We start from the raw sequence: 20,262 nt of genomic DNA on the forward strand, positions 1-20,262 counted from the left end.
AAGAAAAAAATTACAGGCCTATTTCACTTATGAAAATAGATGCAAAATTCCTAAGCAAAATATTACAGTAGTAATACATAAATTGTGAGTGATATGTTATAAAAAATATAAAAATTAGTTATTTATAAAAATAATGTATCACAACTAACCTGAATTTAGATTATAAAGTTCTTTTAATATTTGAAAATTAATCAATGCAATACCTGGCATTACCAAAATAAAGCAGAAAAATCACATAATCAACTCAATATATGCAGAAAAACAATTTGAAAAAAGTCAACATCCTCTCAAACTACAAATAGAAGGGAATAAAGGCATTTACAAAACACACACACACACACACCCCTCATACATAATTATGAAATGCTACAAGTTTACCCTCTGTAATCAGAAATAAGATGACTGCTATCACCATTTCTATTCTACAGTACTACATTGTACCAGAGATCACAGCCAGTGCATTAAGACTTGAAAAGGAAATAAAAGTTGTAAGGATTGGAAAAAAAGTAATAGAACTATCACTATTCATAGGCAATACTACTGAGTACCTATTACCCAGATAATTTAGCAAAATTGCTAAACCATATTTCTCTACACCAGCAATCGGAAAATAAAAATTAAATTTAATGGTGTAAACCTACCAGCAGCATTTACACAGCTGATAAACCCCTCCCTCAAAGAATGTCCTAAGGACATTACCTTCTTTTAAGAACAGGGCCATTATCAGAATTTTCTCATCATTCCACTTAGAAAAATGACCTGTTCCAGGGCTTAGCCCCAGGTTCTCTTCTTTTCTGTGATTTACCCACTTCTTTGGTGACCTCACCTAGTCTCATGGCTTTAAACATTAACAAAAATGCTAATAATTTATATCTCCAAGCTGCACCTCTTTCCTGATCCCAGACACTTATCAAACCACCTACTAAATATATCCACTTTGTATATCTAATAGACATCTCAAACCAGGCATGTCTACTAAAAGTGATCTCAATCTTCCAATGCAGATCTGTCCTATCTACAATCCTCCAGTTTCAGCTAATGGCAATTTCTAGTTGCTGAGGCCAAAAAACTAAGAGTCATTTTTGCCTCCTCTTTCCTTTACACTTCATCTGATCATTCAGCAAATCTTGGCAGTTCTAAATTCAAAATATAGTCAAGTCATATGACAACGCTTATGTTTAATCATCTGAAGAAGTGCCAGACTGTTATCCAAAGTGGCTGCACCATTTTCAATTTCCACCAACAATGTATGGGGGTTCCCATTTCCTTATATCCTCACCAACACCTGTTATTATCCACCTTTCTGATTATGGCCCTAATGGTATCTCATTGTAGTTTTTTAGTTGGTTTTTTCTTCCCTCATTGTACTTTTGACCTGCATTTCCCTAATGATTAATGCTGTTGACCATTGTTACATGTGCTTATTAGCATTTGTATATTTTATCTAAAGAAATGTCTATTCAGATCCTTTACCCATTTTTAAAGTTAAGGGTTACTTGTCGGTATTATTCAGCTGTAAGACTGCTTTATGCATTCTGGATATGAGTCCTTTATCAAATATCTTCTCCCATTCTGTGGGTTATCCTTTCACTTTCTTGATGGTGCCCTTTGAAGCACAAACACTTTTTATCTTAATGAATTTACCTATATTTTTCTTTTGTCACTTACACTTTTGGTGTCCTATCTAAGAAACCACTGCTTAGGGGCGCCTGGGTGGCTCAGTCGTTAAGCGTCTGCTTTGGGCTCAGGGCGTGATCCCAGGGTCCTGGGATCGAACCCCACATCAGGCTCCTCCGCTGGGAGCCTGCTTCTTCCTCTCCCACTCCCCCTGCCTGTGTTCCCTCTCTCGCTGGCTGTCTCTCTGTCAAATAAATAAATAAAATCTTTTTCTTAAAAAAAAAAAAAAGAAAGAAACCACTGCTTAAACAAAAACACAAAGATTTATGCCTATGTTTTCTTCAAAGAGTTGTACAGTTTTAGCTTTTATGTTTAGGTCTTTAATCCATTTTTACTTAATTTTTGTATGTGGTATGAGATAGTGGTCTAAGTTAATTCTTTTTCATGTGGATATCCAGTTGCCCCAGTGCCATCTGTTGAAAAGACTATTCTTTCTCCAATGAATGGTCTTGGTACCCATGTCAAAAATCAATTGACCATAACTGTAAGGGTTTATTGCTGTATTCTCAATTCTATTTCACTGATCTATACATCTACTCTTATGCCAGTATCACATCATCTTGATTTGTAGTTAAGTTTTAAAAACAGGGGACACCTAGGTGGTTAAGCATCTGCCTTTCGGCTCAGGTCATGATCTCAGGGTCCTGGAATTGAGTCCCACATCGGGCTCCTTGCTCAGTGGGGATCCTGCTTCTCCCTCTGCTTGTACTCTGTCTCTCTCTCTGACAAATAAATAAAATATTTTAAAAAGTAAAATAAAATCAGGAAAAGTGAGTCTTTGAGCTTTGCTCTTCCTTTCCAAGACTTTTGACTATTCTGAGCCCCTTGGATTTACAAGCGAAATTTAGAATTAGTTCACTAATTTCTGCAAAGAAGCCAGATTGAATATTGACAGGGACCCTGTTGAAACAGTAGATCCTAAGTCAAAGGTTTGCTTTAAAGCCTCCAATACCTCTGCATTTCACATAGAGTAAAAGCCCAAGTTCTTAAAATGGCCTACTTACAATACTAAACAGTCTAGTTCCCTAATAACTCTTTCAAATCATTTCTTGCTACTCTCCCTCTTGTTCTTTCTTAAATTCACCCAGTATTCTCCTATTTCATGCCCTTATACTTAATTCATAGCCTGAAATGCACTTCCCCCAGATACCTACCTGACTCACTCCTTACAAGACTTTACTTATGGCACCTTTGTAGCGAGGTTTCCCCTAAGCATCCTATGCAAAACCGTACACACGCACATTCTCTCCATCTCCCTTTATTTTTTTTCTCGAAAGAAATTACTACTCTAGAATCTCGATGTTTATTTTGTTTAATGTCTGTATATACCCTTACACTAGAAAGTCAGCTCTTTGAAGACAAAAGATTTTGGTAATTCTGTTCACTCCTGCCCTGCGATCACTAAACTAAATAATGAGTACCAAAACTATATACCAATACCAAAACGATGTCTAACACATAGTAAGCACTCAATAAATTTCCGCTAAATGAAGGATTAAGGTAAGGAAAAAGAACTAAGAACAGGTATAGAATTCTAAAAAGAAAGAGTAATACTCAATAAAAATTTAAAAGTTTAACCCCATTAATAAAATGAAGTTAAAAAAATATTACTTGAGGTGCCTGGGTGGCTCAGTCAGTTACACGTCTGACTCTTGATCTCTCAACTCAGGTCTTAATCTCAGGATCCTCACATTAGGCTCCACACCCATCCTCTCTCTTTTTTTTTAAGAGAGAATATTACTGTAATGTCAAATATTATTGTTATGTTGCCTAATAGATAAAAAATAATTTTTGAAATAATAATAGCCATTGTTGGCAGGGCTATAATGAAATAGGAATTCTCATACACTGTAATGAGAATAAACTAGTATAACCTTTCTAGAAAGCAAACTGGCACTATGTATCAAGAAATCTGAAATTACAGTTGACGTTTGAACAATGTTGGGGGAGGTGTTAAGAACACAGACCACCCAGTCAAAAATTCACTGAAAGCTTCTGATTTAACTATTAATAGTCTATTGTTGACTGGAAGCCTTTCGTAGAATATAAATATAAAGTCAATTAATACAAATTTTGTAAATGTATTACATACTGTTTGGTTAAAGTAAGCTAGAAAAAAGAAAATGTTATTAAGAAAAATATAAAGAGGAGAAAATATATTTACAGTACTGTACTATAAGGAATTTGCATGTGAGTGGATCCGGGCAGTTTAAACCTGTGTTGTTCAAGGGTCAACTGTACTTATATTCTTTGATCCAACAATTCCACTTTTAGGAATTCAACACAAAAAATAATCAGATTTACATATATAAATAGATATTTACGCAGAAATGTTCAAACTACAGTAACTTTTTACAAAGAAAACCTAAAAAACAACTAAGCAGTGAGAAAGGAATGATAAAATAATTTCTGGTGATAGTAAGTATAATTTATTAAATACTAACACACACCAGCTAGAATGTTAAGATCATGATTTTACTTAACTCTTAAAATAGTAAGTAATATTATGCCTATTTTGCAAATAAGAAAACTAAACACTAGAAAGGATAAGTATCAAGCTAAGGCTCTTAAGTAGCAAAACTGGGACTGAACCCAGATTTGTTAGACTCTACTAAGCCCAATATCCCTTTATATTCCTAAAATGGAATCTTATACAGTCATTGAAGACTATATTTTGGATAATATTTAATTGACAGGTTTTTTTTTAAGACAATGTTAGAAAAGAAAGCAAGACACAAAACCAAATATAATTTATACAGATACCCAAATGGGACTAGATTAGATTGTAATATTAGACTGGTAAAGAAATCTCTGGGTAATGGGATTACAAGTAACTTTATTTTTAGCATACTACTCTTTTTATATACTACTTTCACATTTTCCAAATAATCTATAATATATACATACTTTAATAATCGGGGGGGGGGAACCAATCACTATTATCAAAGCTAAATCTTAGACTTCCCCTATACTTCCTCCAGCTGGCAAACCATACATCCCTTCCACCTCTTTTTCCATTGTGTCTATTTATATGGAAAAAGATATAAACATGTAAGCAGCTTAAGTGTCCAAACAATATTTAGTATAGTGAGGAATCTCTATAAAAACATACACTACCACCCAAGTACCAGTTTTACTTTATATATCCAGATTATTTCAATAGCATTTATTCACTCGATAATGTTCAACTCTTTTATTAACTGATCTTATCCATCTTCCTTTTTCCATAAAGAGAGCCTTATTAATACACTAGTTCAAACAAGATTATGTAGCTTCTTCACATACATACCTGACCTAGAGAGTGTATTCTAAAAGGATATGGGAAATAAGGATGGGTAAGGTTTGATATATTATGAGAAATGTGAAAAAACTGGCTCAAATGAAGAACCTAAAAACAAATAATATAAATTTTTGTTAATAATGAGACCATGAATATTTAAATTTCATATACACATTTTCCAAGCTCTTCTACCTCTATTATTTAATTTATTACTTAATTAATCTTCTACCTCTATTATTTAATTTTAACTGAGTATCATCAAAATATTTCAGCATGGTAAGCAGAAGTCTTATCAATTCGAGTTGTTTTTTTTTTAAACAGATAAAGATATATTTTTTTTAAACATCAAAAAAAAAATTCTGGGTTAACATGACATTTATAAAAGTTGTAGAGTGAACATGAACTCTAACAGTGGTACAGCAATAGTCAATACTGCCAATAAAGTGAATATACCACTAAACACCACTTCAAAGAAATCCTTCCTATTGAAAGCTATATCATCAACACAGCACTAAAAAAATTTCCCATGTCATTTTATGAATAAATCTGCTATATTTATATAAGGACTACTAATTTTAGATAACTTACCTTTACAGAAAAATACCAGAAAATAACAAATTTCTATAACAATCAAGAAAGATATTCTATTTAATATATGCAATATCAACCATCTAGAAAGAACAGGCCTAAGAAAATTGATACTAACAATCACATTTATTAATAATACTTTGGCTCCTTAAAACCAACAAAAAAGAAAGAAAAACAAAAAGCATCTCTTTATAAGGAATATATATGGAAGTCATAGGACTCAAAACACTGTATCATCTCAAACAAGATCAAGAAACATCTCTTTCAGAAACGAATGCTACCAAAACCAATCTATCTTTACTGGGGATTAAGTTACCTACAAAATTATTTTAAGTGTACCACTGTGATATGGGCAAGATAAATACTAAATCTCATCAAGGTACCAAAGGATGTGTCACACACACACAAAAAAAAAAACAACCAGCATTTACAGAAAATGTAATCAAATTAAGGTAACCAGTAATCTTAAAATGTATCTATCTGACATAAGAACTATTATAATTGATCACTGAAGACATCCTCAATATCAATGGATAAGAGTATGGCTAAATAAATTATGATAAAAATCACCCTTTAGAATACTAGGCAACTATTAAACAGTTTAAGATAGAATGAAGAAACCAAATGTGTGTAGAAACCCAGAAAGACCTCTGAGACATATTCTTAAGGGAAAATGCCAGTTGCTAAATAACATACAGCTTTTGGCCAAAGAATCCAGGAAGATGTAATTCTCTAGAGTTCTTCAATGCTTTCTGTAATCCTTCATTACTTACTGCCAGGACTAGTCTTGCTTGGTTATTTTGGAGCCTCACACTGTTGGCTTTACCAACATATTTTCATCTATATGTGTTTATTTCCCCATTAGCCATGTTCCTTGATAACACAGATTATGATATATACTCCAATCTCACAGTTAGCCATAGTTCCATACATAAAATAGGTGCACAAATAATATTTGCACATGAAGAATAGATAAAATATGAAGAACCATTTTAGAAGCAGAGAAACTAAAACATTAAAGGGGAAAAGCAGGACTACAATACAGTTGTTTTATACAACCACAAGCTCTTTGAGAAATTCTAGTAACAAAATCCGTGATTACATTTTCCTCCTGAGAGATTTTTATTTTAATCACTCAAATAAAAATGCTTGAGAACCTATGTGTAAAATATTCATACTATATGACTTTAATGACACTTACCATCTGTCTCACATTGATGCTAAGAACATGCTTATTAAGGCCACAGTTGATATCTGCAAACTCTACAGCTCTTCCTGTTATCCAACATGTCTTCTTACTACAAAAATGTATATTATACATTTTATATATAATAAAGGCAAATTTATATCAAACTATAAACCTAAATGAAATCAAAGTTCAAAACATGTAATACTTAGAATATAAATACATATGATATTGTACAGAGAAAGCCGCAAAAGTAAAAAAAAAAAAAAGAAGAAGAAGAAGAAGAAGAAGAAAAAAAGACAAAAAGACCAGCCTCATTTGCCACCTCTGGAGGTAACTATAACTAACCCTCTGGAAATGGTTATATTAAAGGAAGAAACTAAGTATTTATTCTCCAAGTAGAACATTATTTCAAAATAACAAAATAGCCATAATTGATGAGGGAAACTTCTTCATAGAAGATGACTATGCAAAAGGAATGTAGAATCTTAATATTTATAATGAGCAGCTGAACAAGAATCAGCAAGCATCAATGAAGGCTAAAATCATTAGGTGAAACAGGTTAATAGAGATTTACCTATTGCCAAAGTGCCATCCACAGATGACTTATAGATGCAAAAAGAAAAAGATAACTTTTCAATAAAATGATCTGGTTGTCACCCCCTCAGCCTGGTGATGAAGCGCAGCATCAGAATGATGGGACAACTAAACATTATGTGCTCTTAGTATGAAACAATATGAATACACAGCATTACTAAATAAAGTACTCTTCCAAAAATCTTTAACCTGAATCTGAAACACCTTTAGATCTAACTCCCAGTTTAAATATGGGGGGGTGGGGGGGGGGAAGAGTACAGGGACAGAGGAGAGGGAGAGAGAATTCTAAGCAGGCTCCATGCTCAGCACAAAGCCCAATGCGGGGCTTGATCTCATAACCCTGAGATCATGTCCTGAGCCCAAGTCAAGAGTCCGACGCTTAACCAACTTAGTCAGGCAGCCCCTAACTCCCAGTTCATAGAAAATACAGGGGATAGAGGAAAAAGTTATACTACACCATGAACGAATGGTCAGCAATAAAAAAATGTCAGACATTTTCAACAGAGTTAACAAATCTGTATCACGGAGTAAGAAAGGGAGAGTGGTGGAGAGATAGGTAAGAGAGGCAGTTCTATAATTTAAAAAAAAAAATCAAGAGACAACTAAATGCAATAGGTAGCTCTTGATTTGAATTTGGTATTAAAAAAAAACAATGAAAGAGGTGCCTCGGTGGCTGAGTCAGTTAAGCATCCAACTCTTGATTTTAGTTCAGGTCATGATCTCAAGGTTGTGAGATCAAGCCTCCCGTCAACCTTCGCCTTGGGCATGGAACCTGCTTAAGACTCTTTCTCTCCCTCTCCCTTTGCCCCTCTCTCCCTAAAAAAATTTAATTAAAAAAAAAAAAAACAATAGGGGCGCCTGGGTGGCACAGCGGTTAAGCGTCTGCCTTCGGCTCAGGGCGTGATCCTGGCGTTATGGGATTGAGCCCCACATCAGGCTCCTCCGCTGTGAGCCTGCTTCTTCCTCTCCCACTCCCCCTGCTTGTGTTCCCTCTCTCGCTGGCTGTCTCTATCTCTGTCAAATAAATAAATAAAATCTTTAAAAAAAAATAAAATAAATAAATAAATCCTTTAAAAAAAAACAATAAAAGAGGTTTTGGGAACAGTTGGAGAAATATGACTATGGAATGAGTATTATATATTAGGGAATTACTGATAATTATGCTAGGAATAATCATAGCTGCATAGCTATATCGGAGAATATCCTTTTTCTGGGATATATGCTAAAGATAATATGTCTTCTTATAATTTTTTTAAAAGAGTAAATTTCAGGGGCGCCTGGGTGGCACAGCGGTTAGGCGCCTGCCTTCGGCTCAGGGCGTGATCCCAGCGTTATGGGATCGAGCCCCACATCAGGCTCTTCTGCTATGAGCCTGCTTCTTCCTCTCCCACTCCCCCTGCTTGTGTTCCCTCTCTCGCTGGCTGTATCTATCTCTGTCGAATAAATAAATAAAAATCTTTAAAAAAAAAAAAAAAGAGTAAATTTCAAACTAAACCCTTAAACAAAACTGAGCAACATCCAGAATATATACTTATAAATGTATAATACTCAAAAAGGAAAAACCATTGGGCGCCTGGGTGGTTCAGTCGGTTAAGCATCTGCCTTCAGCTCAGGTCATGATACCAGGGTCCCAGGATTGAGCCCCACGTCAGGCTCCCTGCTCAGCAGGGGGTCTGCTTCTCACTCTCCCTCTCTCTCTGCCTCTCCCCCTGGCTTGTGCTCTCTCTCGCTCACTCTCTCTCTCAAATAAATAAAATCTAAAAAAAAAAAAAAAGGAAAAACCAAAAAATAAATTTCACTCACCACCATTAATTTACTTTTAAATGGTGAAAGAAATTTATATGTACATAACAGATATGTAAAGTAAATGTGACAAAATTTTTAACAATTACTGAATCTAGAAGGTGGGTATAAATGAGTTCAATGTACTATTCTACTTTTCTGTATGCTTAAGTATTTTCCATTTATAAAAGTTTCTAAAACGTACCACGCTTCAAGTAAACTAGTTTGTCTAGTCTACAAAGTAAAAAATCCTTTTTTAATCCAAATACCAACACTTAATTTGAAACTTCTAATTCAAATATGCAAGTTTTCATAAAGCAGAGTAAAGGTTATATCTGGTTATCTAACCATATGTGTTCTGAGAAGAAAAATTCAATCACGCTATAAGTAAAGGGAAGGAAGAAAATGAAAGAAGAAATCTTTTCTTTTTTTAAGATTTTATTTGAGAGAAAGAGAGCACAAGAGCGAGGTGAGGGGCAGAGGGAGAAGCAGACTCCTCACTGAGCAGGGAGCCCCCTGGGATTCTGGAATCATGACCTAAGCTGGAGGAAGACACTTAACCGACTGAGCCACCCAGGTGCCCCTGAAAGAAGAAATCTTAAAGGATAAAACTGAAGGAGAGGCTCCTGGCTAGCTCAGTCAGGAGACCAGATGACTCTTGATCTCAGGGTTGTAAATTAAAGCCCCATATTCGGCATGGACCCTACTTTAAGAAAATTAATTTTTTTAAATGAAGAAAAGGACCCTGAACTGGGGCAATGGGCTATCTGCTCAGCAGCAAGTCTGCTTCTTCCTCTCCCTCTATGATTGCTTTCGTTCTCTCTCAAATAAATAAATAAAATCTTAAAAAAAAAAAATGAAGGAAAGGACCCTGAATAGCCAACCTTGAGAAATTAAAACAAAGCTAGAGGCTTTATTTCCTGATTTGTTTCCTGATTTCAAAACATTTTAACAAAACTACAGTAATCAAAACAGTATGGTAATGGCATAAAGAAACAGAAGAAGAGCTGGAATAGAATACAGAACCCAGAAATAAATCCTCACATATATAGTCAAACAGTCTTTATTTATTTGAGAGAGAGAGACAGAGAGAGAGCAAGCGAGCATGAGTAGGGGAAAGGGCAAAAGGGGAGGGAGAGAAAGACAGAAAGGATCCCAAGCAGACTCCAAACTGAGCATGGAGCCTGACCCGGGACTCGATCTTATGACTCTGAGATCATGACCTAAGCTGAAACCAAGAGTCAGTCACTCAACCAACTGCACCACCCAGGCACCCCTACAAGTCAAGTAATCTTTGACAAGGATGCGAAGGCTACACAATGGGAAGAGGATAGTCTTTTCAGCAAATGGTACTTGGAAAACTGGATATCCACATGCAAAAGAATGAACTTGGACCCTTACCTGACATCATATACAAAAATTAACTCAAAATGGGTTAAAGACCTAAACTATAAGACCTGAAACCATAAAACTCTTAGAAGAAAACATGGGAGGAAGCTTCGTAACTTTGGACTGGCAATGACTTCTTACATATGACACCAAAGCACAGGAAACAAAAGCAAAAATAAACAGGACTACGTCAAACTTAAAAAAAACTTCTGCACAGCAAAGGAAAATAATCAACAGCGCAAAAAGGAAATCTACAGAATAGGAGAAATATCTGCAAACCATATATCTGGTAAGGTGTTAATATCCAAAATATATAAATAACTTCTACAAGTCAACAAAAACCCAAAAAACCCTCCATTTTCAAAATGGGCAAAGGACTTGAATAGACATTTATCCACAGGTGATTGATACGCAAATGATCTACAAGCATATAAAAAGATGTTCAACATCACTAATCATCAGGAAATGTTAATCAAAATCATAATGAGATATCACCTCACACCTGTTAGGATGACCACTATCAAAAAAGGGGGAGGGGGGCAGGGACAAGTGTTGGTAAGGATGGGAAGAAAGTGAAACCCTTGCGTACTGCTGGTGGGAATGTAAAATGTGCAGCTGCTGAGTAATATACAGAACTGCTGAATCACTATATTGTATACCTGAAACTAATTTCACACTGAATGTTAATTATACTGGAATTAAAATTTTAAAAAGAAAAAGAAACAAAATGTGTAACTGCTATGGAAAACAATATGGAGTTTCCTCCAAAATTAAAAACAGATTATGATCTATCAATCCCACTTTCTGGGTATGTATCAAAAAGAAATGAAAACAAGATCCCAAAGAAATATTTGCACAATCATGTTCATCATAGCATTATTTGCAATAGCCAAGAAGTGGAAGCAACCAAAAATGACCATGCAACGTAAATGTTCCTTAACAGAAAAATGGATAAAGAATACACGGTGTACACACAAACACACATGTTGGAATATTACGCAACCACAAAAAGGGAAGGCAATCTTGTCATATGCTACAACATGGATAAGCCTTGGAGACATTATGCTAAGTAAAATAACCCAGTCACAAAAATACAAATATTGTACAATTCCACTTATAGTAAGTATCTAAAGAAGCCAAATTCTTAGAAACAGCAAGTAGCATGACAGTTGCAAGGAGCTGGAGAAGAGGGAGAAGAGGAGAATTGTTTGATGGGATTAGAGTTTCCGTTCTATAAGATGAAAAAGTTCTAGAGATCTACTGTATTAACAATGCACATATAGTTAACACTACTATACTGTTCATCTAAAAATGGTTAAGATAGTAAATTCTATGGTATATGTTCACCAATTTTTTAAATAAAATTATAAGGGGTTTAACTACAAAGGGAAAAAAATAAGAGAAGGTGATTTAGCAGGGAAAGAAAATGTTCACTGAAGAGAGTTGGAGTCAGAAACAGAACGGAAAAGAAAATCACAAATAGAAATCCTGAGAAGTGAACTACATTAGTTACAACTACATAATCAATTATCAACTCTGGGTCCTGTGATAGAATAGGATCTCCTGGATCTTTATAGCTCCAGAAACTATACGCAAAGTACTCTACTACCTACTAGGATTGTACATATACTATATCCATCCCCTGCTCAACCACTTCTTTCCTATGAACCATCACCTATCAAAAAGCCTCCATCCTCTCCTTTCTGTCTTTAAAAAGTCTAATTCTAAAAAGTTCAAATTCCTGCATTGGAAAAACTTGTTTGAAATTTTGATTTTCTTGGGGCACCTGGCTAGCTCAGTCAGTAGAGCATGTGACTCTTGATCTCGGGGTTGTGAGTTCAAGACCCACTTTGGGTGTAGAGATTACTCAAATATAAAATCTTTAAAAAAAGAAAAGAAGGAAGAAAGGAAGAAATTTTATTTTCTCAATGCAACCAGAATTGATAAGCATCAAATTTCTTAACTGAGACTAACCAAATTCCTACTATTCCCTACAAAGTTTGTTTTGTAAAATAACAATTTACATTTGTTGTTTCAAATTCCCACTTCCTGTTGACATCTTAATCCAAAGCAATCTTCCCCCTACAGATTTTTCTCTGATTTTTCTCTGGCTATCCCTTCTCAGTTTCCATTGATTCCTTCCCTTTTGCTCAGTCTTTCAGTGTCACTGCTCCCCTGGATTCTGTCCCCAATTTACTGCTCCACCAGCTTTTTCTAGGCTCATCTAAACCCATGATATCAACCTATAACTATGACTCCAGCCCAGATTTCTCTCCAAAACTCCAACATACTTAACTGCCTGACAGACACAACCACTTGGATATTACACAGGCGCTTCAAGCCTGAGAGGTCCAGCTTAAAATCCTTCAAAGACTCTACAGCTTTCAAAATTAAGTTCTAACTCCTAGGGAAAGCACTTAAGGACTTCCATGATCTGGTCTCTTACGTACCCCTAGCTCCCTCTTCTTCTACTCCTCCTCAGGTACTCTCTATTATTTCTGTATCTAATTATTTGTTTCTCCACACAAAGTAGGACATTTCACATCTCTGTGCTTCACAAATGTTCCGCCCAAAAGTCCCTCTACACCATTCCACCCAACCCATATTTCTTGGCTTAACTAACTTTCCTTCAGAATAGTTTTCTGCCATCCCAAAGGCTGACGTGGACACACAGCCTCCACTGCATCCCAGATATACCTCTATCTTAGCACCTCTGTATTTACTTGCTTAGACTACTAGTTGATAAGCATCTCCCAGGTAATGTGTTATTTAGCAAACAAGAGCTCAATGAATATGTTACATGCCAGCACAAATCAAAAAGCCAAACTGATTCTTTAAAATATCAGACTTTCTGGGGCGCCTGGGTGGCTCAGTTGGTTAAGCATCTGCCTTCGGCTCCCGTCATGATGGCTCCCTGCTCCATGGGGAGCCTGCCCTCCCTCTGCCTCTATTTCTCATGAATAAATAAAAAAAATATTTTTAAAACATAATAAAAATATTAGACTTTCCGACTGAGAACCTGGAATACTAAAGCACATAATACTGAGTATTTCTTTCTGATAAATAAAGTACCTAGGAAAATAAATTTGTAATCAGAAGAATGGTTAAGAATGATAATGAATACTCTTTGTGTCCGCCCAGAACTCCTTCTCCTCCCCTACTCCACCAGGGGTCTGTTTTCTGCTAACAGACCCCTGACACATAAATGAGCACATCACATGATCTAAAGTAAACGAAGCATAGCACCTCATCTCCTCAGCTGCAGGAATTGGTCAAAGGAGGGACATGTGACCAAGTCTACCTAAAACTATTGTACGTAGGCTCCAAATAAATACGCCTGTGCTGGCATGAACCAGGTCCCACCCACCATGTGAAGCATATTCACAATAGGAGAAATGGCACCAGTATGCACAGACTTTTAAGTATAGGAAGGACCTACCCATGGGTAAGTTCCTACCTTAGCTCTTATAGCCATCTCTATCCATACAAATTCTGTTATATGGTTTTTAACCAGTAACGTTTCCCTTGAAATAGGCTATTTCAAACCGTATCTGTTACCTGCAATCCAAAAAGTCCTAACAGAAAAACTAAATAAATGGAAATTTGTTGTAAAGATGTATTTCACTGACGCTATAAAAGGGCATACCTAGTATGCCTTTCCTAACTTAGAAAACTTTCATCCTGGGCACCTGGGTGGTCAGTGGGCTAGGCATCTTCCTTCAGCTCGGGTCATGATCCCAGGGTCCTGCGATGGAGTCCCGCATCAGGCTCCCAACTCAGCAGGGAGTCTACTTCACCCTCTACACACGTGCGTTCTCTCTCTCTCTCTCAAAAATAAATAAATAAAATCTTCAAAAAAAGAAAAGAAAGAAGGAAAACTTTCATCTATCAGATATAGTGTCTCCTTCCCTTCCCTACTAGGTAAACCCCAAAATAACTACTTAATTCCCTCCATGCAAATCACATCATTTTTTAAGATAGTCAATTCACCTCCTTCCTTTCCTATACCCTAACCACTACATGGTGAGATGACAGATAAGCGAACTATAACAATGTGATAATATAGAGTTGGCTAGGGAAATAAACAGAAGACATGGAACAAACATGAATCCAAGCCTTGAGATACCAAAAAAAAGCTTCCCCATAGAGGTGTCATCTTGACTGAGACCTGAAGACAAGTATGAGATAACAAAACCAAAGGGGAAGGACGCGGGGGACCAGAGAAGGCATTCCAGAGGGAAGCTCCTGTACTCAGGCTTAGATTTAACAAACCTGGCATCTTAAGGAAGAAATGCCAGTAACTGAATATGACTAGCACACTGAAGGCAAAGGGAAAAAGTGAGAAAGGATGAAGAGATGAACAGAAACCAGATCATGAGGATCCAGAAAGCCAAATTAAGAAGTTCAGACTTTATCCTAAAGATGATGAAAAGCCAAAAAAAGGTTTTTTAGCAGGGAAGTTATATGTGCAGCTGTATCAGATAAATTACTCTGGTTACAATGGGGGGGGGGGGAGGATTGGCAGGCAATACTGGAAGCAGGGCTAACCAGTTAGGAGGGGATTGTAGCAATCCAGATGAGAGATGATGCTAACCTTGAGCAGGATGGTAGCCTTGGGGATGGGGAAAAGGCACTGAGTCAAGAAATATTAAGAAGAAAGAATCCAACAAGGCTCAGTGATCAATCAGAATGTGAAAGCAGAAAGAGAGGACAAGGAATAGCCCATGTTTCTGCCAAGAAGCAAAAAGAGAGGACAAGGAATAGCCCATGTTTCTGCCAAGATATTATTAGCAATGTCTACTATTTACTGAATTCTTACCACACATGCATTATCTCATTTAATCTTCCCCTAGAAAGAAGACCGAAATGAAACAGGCTATTCTGTACTTTTGGTTGAGGATGGAAGAGAGAAAGTTTTTAATGACTGCAGTTTGGGATATGCTTAGTACAGACGGTAGCATACAAATGGACAGGTCATGAAGATAGATGATACATGGGTCTACTTATCAGGAAAAGAGCTTTGGGTTGGAGACAAGAGAATTACCAGAATACAGATGGTAAGAGAGAGAAATATTTTTAAAAGTAAAATAGCTCCTCTATTCATGCCAATATTTATTTAATACCTACATACCTGAAGTAATTAGGTTGGGACCAGTGTTAGCAGGAAAAAAAAAAAAAGGAAGATTCAGGGAAGCTCAATTACTAGAAGGAGGGAAGAAGGAGCTCAGCATAGCAATAAGTGTATATTGGACATATACCAAAAGTTCAAAGGTTAGGGGGAGGAGGACAGAGAAAACAGTAAAACACTCCAGGCAGAAGAAATAAAATTCAAACACAGAATTTTTTTTTAAAAAAGATGGCCTGCTTTGGGGCACCTGGGTGGCTCAAGTGGTTAGGCAACTGACTTGGTATCAGCACAGGTCTCAATCTCTGGGTTGTGAGTTCAAGCCCTATGTTGGGGTCCACTTCAAAAAATTAATTAATTAAAAAGACACCCTGCTTCAGAACAAAAAAAAGCAAGTATTATTCATGTCAGTTTCCCAAAGTAATTCTTAAATTTAATGAATAGAAGATGTGTAAAAATGTTTTTCTTTAAAAAAGTAACATGGGGAAATTCCCTCTACTAAATACTAATGCATATTATGAAGGGGTGCCTGCGTGGCTCAGTTGGTTAAGCAACCAACTCTTCATCTCAGCTCAGGTCTTGATCTCAGGATTGTGAGGTCAAGCCCCACACTGAGCTCCGCGCTGGGCATGAAGCCCACTAAAAAACAAAACAATAAAATTAGATGGTGTAGTCACAAAAAACCAATAAAAGATTGAGGAGCTATTATAAGAAATCAAGAGTCCAGAAAAAGCCCTACTATATCTCAAAATTTATATGTAGTAATAAGATAGGCCTTCCAAAACAAGAAGATTAAAATTTTTAACAGTGGTAAAATGGTTTAATAGCAATTTGTAAAACAACTAAGGTGGTATCGCCTTGGAATTATGAATTTATGCTTAGAATTTATCCTAAATTCTGATTACAAAGTTAATTTTAGAAATATTAGAAAAAACTGATTACCACATCTGTGGAACACTGAAATTTAATTTAGAAATATGAGCAATGACAAAGGAAAAGAACGACAGATTCATGTATGAACATTTTAAACTTCTGACAAATAAAAATAACCAAAAAAACAGCAAGCTAGAGAAAAATATTTTCAAGAAAAAAGACACTAATAACCATATATCTGGACCATTCTCAAAATTTTAAGAGAAACAGATGTAATAGATGATCAAAGGATATGAGCAATCCATGTTTAGAAAAATAGTGTCCACCATTAGTCTAATGAGGTTTAGAAAATTGGTTCACCCAGAGCCAGTGCTCAGCCAAGTGCAACATGTGGGTTCTTCCTACTACTAATTCCACTAATAGTCATAAAAACCTAGCTGGCATAGCTAGTTTCTTTCCCCATGGAAATTAATGAAATGATTTTTTCAATTTTCAAAATTATGTGAGTTTGGAAGCACAACCTGAATCCGGATGTACTACTAAAATAATTTCTGGAGAACAAGGGTGAGATTCTTCCAGTCTGCCCACCTAGACATATTTTAAAACTTTAGCACAGTGGGTAGGAAGGTACTTAAAAGTACATTCAATAAACCAAAATTCAGAGTAATGTTAAAATCTGTATATGATTTCATGTAAATAAATTGAACTGTAATGTAGAGGGAAAAAATGTTTATATGACAAACCAATATACCTTATTTCATCAATTTTAAGACATTTTTTACATTTCTGCAATAAGGACCATTCTAAAATCAATGGCATATCACAGTTACTTGGAGTTTTTTGGTTTTTTGTTGTTTTGGAGGTTTTTTTGTAGAGGTATATAAAATAATCCATCTTACAACTAATAGGAGGAATGGTAGATATTTGGAAGTGTCGTGATTTACTTGATAACTAAAGTTTTGTTTCAGACAGCCACAAGAATATGTTAAAAGTAAGGCTTGGGGTCACAAAGATCCAGAATTGACTGAATCCTGGCTCTGCCAAATACAGTTGGCTGATGTTGGGACAACTTTCTTCACATTTCTCATATTGTCTGTTTCCTCATCTGTTAAATAGTACCAATAATAGTGCAAATCTCATAAAACTGTGAAAATTAATTAATTACAATTAATTACAGCAAATGTACAGTGCTTAAAACAGTGCCTGGCATACATGCATATATACACGCACAAATACATAATATATATATACACACGCACATATACAAACAGATATGTGGTAGTCACTTTTATTACTATAATGATGAGGCCGATAATGACTTTTGTCTTATTCATTGCCTGGCATGGTAAATATTTTTTAAAAACGTTCAATTTCAGGGGCACCTGGGTGGCTCAGTCATTAAGCATATGCCTTCGGCTCAGTTAATGCACCTGGGATGCTGGGATCGAGCCCTGCACCAGGCTAAGCCTGCTTCTCCCTCTCCCTCTGCCTGCTGCTTCCCCTATTTGTGCATCTCTGTCAAATAAACAAATCTTTAAAATAATAATAATAATAATAAAATAAAAACGTCCATCTCTTCTTTAATTCCTAAAGCTACTTCTAAAGGCACTTAATAGGGATCTATTAAGATTCAACATTTGGCCTGACATATTCTTCACAAGACTTACAACATGAGTTTGCATATAAAAGCTGAAGGGAAGGAAGGCAAAGATGATAGCTGTTTCCTAAAATTCACATTGACTAATAAATGGTTACTGTTTTGCTTATCAATAACCAGGGATAATCCTGAAGACAGAAAAGGAGATTTCAAAAGAAGGAAAACCCTCAGATACTGTTAAAAAAAATATGCACGTACACTGATACTCACTTAGCCTCTACTGTGTACTAGATCCTATACGTACTTCAATAAAGAAAAAATATTCTGTAATAACTTAATCCCACTTTTTCTATTCAGTCCAATACTTGGTCCTCTTTACTCTTCCCTTCAAAGCTATTAAAGCTTCAACAGGTACACAAACTGACATTCATCAGTACTGTATGCTGGGTTTCTGCACTGGGATTTTGTACCTTTTTGTTTTTAAATATATTAGTCTTTTTTCATGAACTAAATTGTAGGCTCCTCGTACAAAAGCAGCCATTTCTTCCTTATTCTTCCCACCATCTCCACCACTGCAGCCCCCCTATCCTGGCACAACCACTTAAGGGATAAAGGTTCTAACTAGCATAGGAACTAAAAATTGATTTAATTTCTGACCTTTAAACGAACGTTAGAAAACTGAATCACACCGAGTATCAAAACACATGACGTTTACATTTCTTAAAGCGTGTAAGGAGTCTTTCATTGAAAACTGAAAGGATGGTTAAAACGAGTTACAAAAAAGAGCTGGGTGTTTGAAAGAAAAACCATAAAAATAATAAAAACGGAACGAAAAAGCTGATGCTGGGATGAAAAGATAACGTTAAAAAAAAAAAGTGAGAGAAGAGAAGCCTCTGCAAATCAGTCATTGTTTTCCCAGAGACCAGGTTTATCACCAGCATTTTCTTCTCTGCGTTCAACCAATCCCCACCTTTCCTGAGTTAACCAGTCTCCAGGCAAGCAGCGCTTCCTGATTGGCTTAAAGATGTTGAGTAGAAAAACCAGCCAATCCTGCCTTCAAGTCGCAACTGTGCTATGGAGACATTACAACCACTGCATGGCGAGAATGTGTACAAACCTGTCCCTGCCACGAATATCAGATTCCTAGTTCTAAAGGCTGTTGCGAAAGAAGATGCTTTAAAGCCACACCAAGCGTGATCTGGCATCTACACTTTATTACTCTAGCTCTCTGAGGCGGGGAGCGGGAGTGGGAAACTGTTTACTGTTTTAATCAAAAGAGCGTAAGGAATAAACTGTGCCCCCGGTCAGATGACTCACTCTATCGAAGATGGATTTCCAAACGCACATCTCGGAGAGGGTCCGGACGACAGAGGGTTCAAGCAAGGTCCCAGAGAGGATCAAAGTTGCGGTGGGGGAGGGGGTGCGGACGAGGGTCAAAGAGACACAATACCAGGGACCCGGGATGTCTCCCCACAGTATCCAAAATCGGAACGTGTGGAGTGAGAGGCTGTGTTTGCATATGAAGAAGTGAGTAAATAAACGGCTTTGCTAGGATTACGTGCTGGGTGGCCCGAAGTTCCGAGGAGGCTCCGCCTGGGGAACGCCGAAGGTGCTCGGAGGGGCACGAGGTCAAGTCCCGGCGGGAACCGACAGGGAAGAAGCCCCGGGGGGTCGAGAGGGGGGTGTGTCTGGGGCCTGGAGGCCCGCCCGGGACTGGGAGGCCGGAGAAGAGGCCGGGGCCCCCGCCTTCGCCCGGTTTCGGGCAGCACGCCAGGGCCCGCCTCCCGCCGACGCCTCACTTCCCGTCCGTCCAGGCGGCCAGGCCCGCGGGCCGGGCTAGAAGCGGCCCCCGCCGGCCCCCACGTTCGGGGATTTGGGCTTCGGTCGCAGCGCCGCCCGCCGCTGCCTCAGGCCCTCCGCTTCGGCTCGGGGCCCCGGGATCCCTTCCCTCCCGGACCCGCCGCCCCGCCTACCACCCGCCGGCTTTACCTGCTCCGAGAGCGGGTGGAGGGCGTCGAGGCCGGGGCCGCGTCGTCGAGTGCGCGACGCGGCGCAGCGGGTCCGCAGCCCTTTTCCCGCCGCTGCCACTGCGCTCTCCGGCGGCGCGCTAGGCTGGCGAGCCGCGGCGGCCGCAGGGGTGGGAGGGGGGATTGCTGGGGGGGGGGGGG

At 37.5% G+C, this 20,262-nt stretch overlaps 1 protein-coding gene across 1 annotated transcript in view; it reads right to left on the minus strand.

The window, feature by feature from the left end:
• The window catches only part of N4BP2 (NEDD4 binding protein 2), an 86,370-nt gene extending 66,163 nt beyond the window's left edge, over positions 1 to 20,207 (minus strand). The window contains exons 1-3 of the mRNA XM_040625114.1: positions 20,084 to 20,207; positions 6,747 to 6,843; positions 4,967 to 5,065 (exon numbers count right to left, since the gene is read on the minus strand). The gene's annotated coding sequence lies outside the window, so the exon portion shown is untranslated. The remainder of the gene's footprint in view (positions 1 to 4,966; positions 5,066 to 6,746; positions 6,844 to 20,083) is intronic.
• Between the last annotated feature and the right edge of the window lie 55 nt (positions 20,208 to 20,262).

The sequence above is a fragment of the Ursus maritimus genome, unplaced genomic scaffold (assembly GCF_017311325.1).
Source record: "Ursus maritimus isolate PB19 unplaced genomic scaffold, ASM1731132v1 scaffold_8, whole genome shotgun sequence".
In the NCBI taxonomy this organism is placed as follows: Eukaryota; Metazoa; Chordata; class Mammalia; order Carnivora; family Ursidae; genus Ursus; species Ursus maritimus.